This window comes from Aulostomus chinensis, chromosome 13 (genome assembly GCF_037954235.1).
Source record: "Aulostomus chinensis isolate RoL2024-O1b breed Wild chromosome 13, RoL_Achi_v1.0, whole genome shotgun sequence".
NCBI classification, from domain to species: Eukaryota; Metazoa; Chordata; class Actinopteri; order Syngnathiformes; family Aulostomidae; genus Aulostomus; species Aulostomus chinensis.
Window position 1 is genome coordinate 25,565,267 of NC_141332.1, and position 4,981 is coordinate 25,570,247.

At 44.5% G+C, this 4,981-nt stretch overlaps 1 long non-coding RNA gene across 1 annotated transcript; it reads left to right on the top strand.

Moving 5' to 3' along the window:
• Positions 1-1,810: 1,810 nt before the first annotated feature.
• Positions 1,811-4,614, top strand: LOC147251512 (uncharacterized). Its single transcript, XR_015119075.1, has 6 exons — positions 1,811-1,882; positions 2,045-2,138; positions 2,746-2,878; positions 2,995-3,168; positions 3,376-3,779; positions 4,333-4,614. It is a non-coding gene; the product is annotated as an uncharacterized LOC147251512 (long non-coding RNA).
• The last annotated feature ends 367 nt before the right edge of the window (positions 4,615-4,981 follow it).

Below are 4,981 nucleotides of genomic sequence, written 5' to 3' on the forward strand. Positions count from 1 at the left end.
TCAGAGAACTTCCGCTGTCCCTAACTGCACTTCTTCTCCCACAGAGCTGACCTGGCTCAACATATTCTCATGGACCATTCTTAGGATATCCTCAAGTATTTGTGATAATCCTACAAATGTCCAGCAACATCAGCCAACACCCTAAGAGACGCTGTGGCGACAGACGATAGCACACAAGGGTTTTGGCTTCCTTGCTAGTGCATCCACATGCCAAACTCTGGTCAAGGGTTCAAGATCGGTGCAGGACCGCGCTTGTCTGCACAACACAGGTCACACCTGAGCAGTGAGAGCCTCAGGCGTTGCTCCTCATCTCAGGCCAATGTTTAACATAGTTTTGACAATTTTGTGGTTACATTTTCGTTGGGTTAAGACACAAAACCACTGGGTAAAGGTTAAAGAAATATCGTGATAATGAAATTAATTAACACGTAATAAAACTAAAAACTAAAGGCTGAGGTAAACTCTCAGGCCAAGAGCTTTGGTGCTTGGATCTACACATCGCAGTGTGTGTGTGTTCAATGGAGAGCAAGGGAGGTGAACCCTGATGATACTGGGATTTTACATGAAGGAGCAGGCTAATGCTGCACTGCCTAACAAATATCAGCCCATGTCCACTAGGTGGCACTGTGACTATGACTAAAATTCAGCCAGAAGACGTCGTCAGGCCGGGAACTATGTGGAGTTCAAGTACAACAGTTTCCTCTTCTACGGCAAAACTGACTCACCACATTAATAACATTTAGTTCTCAGGGCCTTTCTGTCCAGGTTTAAGACGGTTCTGATCGAAACACTCGGACGAGTACGTAAAAGGTAACAAAAAAAACAAGTAATTTCCTGTATCCACCAGGTGGCACTATGATGTATATGTCCTGGAACATCATGGCCTCTTCCCTGATACAACCCGAACTCTTCCACCACTTGAAAATCAGTCTCATGGTTTGTGTCAGCTAACAGACAAATGGAGGTAACAACAGCTGCTAGTGTCCCGGCACCTCGCTCCTAGCTCTCGACTACGTACAGCCTTTCTGGTTTGGCAGAGAATTCTGCCTCGTTACAATTTGTGCATTCAGTTTGGTCACATTAAGCACTCAAATGATCTCGGTTGTTTTCCCACAGGAAAGCTGTGGCTCTTGAGTTTGCGGCGATAACCTCTTTGTATTTCTTCCATGAAATATGGACAAAGGTGCATCAAGCCAGCATATTAAGGAGGATGAATCACTTCAAATGTCAAAACAGCATCCAAGTATCGGCTGCATCAACCTGTTTGTAGATTAAAGCTCATCGCAAAAACACATGTCTCAACATGATGTTTCTCTCTGCCTCTTTTTTGACACCGGAGGGAGAAAGGTAGAAGCATCCAAGTTCAGGTTGTCTCATCAATGACACGATCGTCTTTGACGTGCAAATTTTATTTGCCAGTGAACTTCCGAGGCACAGATGTATCGGCGTGGGCCCAACAAGATGCGAGGTTGAGTGCCAGACAACTCAGTAATCATTTGGAAAACACTGGCAACACCCGGAGTTTTCATTTTCAGCTTTGTAAACGTTCAGCATGTATGGAAGGCCCTGCACAGTTGCCATATGGCAACAGGCGTCCACAGCAGTGGCCAACGTGGAGATGTCAGTGGCCCGTGTGCATGGCCTTAAGGTGGAAAACATTAGGTTGTGGTCTTCATTTATTGAAGCCATGCACACGGGCGCTGAACCAGCAGGAGAGTGATGAGTTGGCTATTTCCATGAGTCAGGTCAGAATTCTGAAACTTAAGTTATAACTGTTGAATTTTGAGTTCATATGTCTGTCAAATGAACATGTGTGTCACGGTATGATGTTAATTTAATAATCCGTCATCTTTCAGAGGACTCATATCGTGATGATATGAAGGTATTTCATCATCTTGATGCACTTTTCTGTTATTTGAATTGATGACAAGCAAATTTTCTTTAGAACTGAGTAATGTAGCCTAGTAACACTATTTTTAAAAAAATCTGACTGGACTGAGGACCATCGGAGGCTTTCACACCTCGTCTGTTTGCTTTGTTCCAGTCCAGAGGCTGAGTCGCTACTTACAGCTGCATTCACACTCTCCTGTATGACAATGACATGAGGCCCTTCAGGCAGGAGAAGCAGCGATGCCCCGGTGACCTTCAGTTTTTAAACATTTTGGTTATTCTAACAGTATTGCAATGCCTCAATCACTGTTTAGAGATGATCTGGCACTTGAATAAAGGCTTGATAAGACAGGTCAGATTGACATGTTGCAGCAGCTCAAAAGTAGAAGGCTGAGTGATAACAAGCAGAAAACAAATGAAAAATAGAAACAAACACAAGTACCCAAAATATGCTACATAGAATATACTCAAAGAAGAGGATACACAACAACTACATGCAGAGTCTTCACCTTCCAGTTTTAACAGATACAGATAAAATATGGATATGTATATGGTGTAATACACACGGTGTGTAACGTAAATTAAAATCTTTTGCTAAAGTTGTGAAAGGCCACAATATTATTACATTTTTATAAATCTTTTATCGGACTGGTATTGGAATCGAATTAATGTAACACACCGGGTCCATCCCTGATGTGTGATGTGAGCGTAGCAACCGTCGCTGTGCTCAATAATATCTGTAATCACCTGGAAGAGCTACACTGTACAAGTTCATCGTGCAGGACAAAGCTGTCACCACATGTCACATCCCTAATCTATCATGACAGGTTCTGCTTTGCTTTCTTATCCCCATAGAAACGGCTGTGTTTGTGCTGCGGGTTGTTGGCCAGAACCAAGGTGACACACGGCAGCCTCTCCTCCTCTGTGTGCTGAGACCCCTCCCTGAAGAGAACCCCTCACATCAAATTTGTTCGTTTGACATGATGATGTATGTGTGGGTCATGATGTAGACGCTGATTTTGAGGAGTTTATTCGGTTTTAAGTTCAGTATCATTCAGCCCTACTCGTGTTTTGCTATCTTTTGAACTGTGGGCTGTTTCTTAGGTTTTTATGAATGTAAAAATATGAAAATGGGTGATGAAAATGTGATCGCACAACATCTATTGGAAAATGACAAATGGCCCAATAAGAGAACTGTTTACGACTCCATTGAGATGCGACTGTCCATGGCATGTGGAAATTACAAGCTCAATGAGAACAGCCAGCTTAGGGGTTCAGGTAAGGTTATCCCTCTACGCCTTCCAAAATGGCTCCATTGAGAGTTGATTCGTCTGCGTCCTGCCATTATGGCACAAATCTCTATTTGCCAGTCAAGTTTACTTTCTAACTCCTGTCCTCTCCCCCTTGTCCTCTCAACTATTTACTCCTTACATCACTTTGTTTTACTCACTCTACTTTGCTTCTCCTCTCTTTCTCTGCTTGCAGTTTTTCTCTGTCTCCCTCAGCTATGCAGCCAAACTGCCAGGACTGACTCTTTTGATTTGAGAGCAATACATGTGGTGGAAATCTGAGGCCTGCTGCACTGCCAAGCCACAGGCCCTGTAATGGAGCACTGGCACAGGAGAATAAGCCATTGTTCTTGGTGCAGTCTGTGGACGGAGACTTGGAGGGAGGGAACTCTCGCTGGGTCGACTCTTGCTGAACACAGCCCCCGGGGTCAAAGGAGAGCACCATAATCTCGTTGTAAATCCCGCTCTGGCTAACAGGGCAGGAAAAGCCGCCTGGGAATCATTTACAGACACAGGATGCAAAGATGTTAGCAAGAAAAACTGTCCAGTCTTGATTTCCTGCTCTGTTGGACTGCATGCTGCAATAACACGAACAAGAAAGTGAGAGTCTTGCACTTTAATGTGTTGCAGCAATTTAAAAAAAAAAATTGGGACCAGAATAATTACTCAGATTATTTATTTAAATAAAGAAATAAAATAAGAAACAGGTACTTTCAGTGAGAGTCCTCACTGGGCTGAATGAGCCCTTTGACTCTGTGTGTCCACTGTAATACATTTTACTGATGCATTAATTTGTAAGCAGCATTTTACCATTCATGCCATTTAGCAGACTTTTTTCTTATTCTTCTTTTAAATAAGCTAAGTGAGGAGCTCGTTCCACCATTGTGGTGCCGGAGATATTAAGTGTTGTGAAGGGATGAGCAACTTCTGAACCCCTGCAGCGATGGAGGGCCAAGGGGGCTGGAAAAGGTGAAGGGATGATGAGCGTGAGATGAGATTTTAAGTCTGACTGTGGTTTGCTGGGAGTGGGCAGTCTCATATATGGCAAGCACTGGTGTCTTATGTTTTAACGGAGCAAAAGCAGGGAAGCTATGGGTTTGAGTTTGAGTTTTTTTCATGCATTTTTTTCCTTTCCCCCTGTTTTCCTCCCCAGTTGTATAGCTCCAGCTCACCCTAGCTCTCCTAATCATTGCTCCACCTCCTCTGCTGCCCAGGACACAGCCCCTTACCCAGCATCCCCTCTGTAGATGCAGCCAAGTGTATCATAACGGACGCCCAACCAAGCAGGAGGCAACACAGGGAACCGGACCAGCGTCCTCCTTGTGGGTAAGCAACACAATAGGCTGTTGGACAACCTGGGCTCCCTTGGCTTGGCCGAGACCAGATGGACAGCAGCAGGTCTGATGGCGGGGGCAGGTAGCCCAGCCCAGAGGACAATTTCAATGCAGGCGATCACTAATGCCTGGACCAGCAGCTGCTTCCAATGGCCAAATTTTGTTGCAAGCCTGCAAAGGGAGGCTTTCAGTGTGCTGTGTGCAGAACAGGACAGCTGGATGTCCGGGATGACCCCTGCAATGAGTGGAGCGAGTGGACCCGGATGGAGGTTGAGGTGGTGGTCAGACATCCATCTGATATCCTACTGATATCATTGTTGAGATTTTTTTTTCTGTAAATAACATCTGCGAACTACAGCTCTCAAATTCATGTATCCCCCATTTTCCATTTGAAACTCCAAAATAGTTTTGAAATTAATGACTTGAATTAAAGTGATGGGACACAACAGACGATGAGTGAGTGTGTGC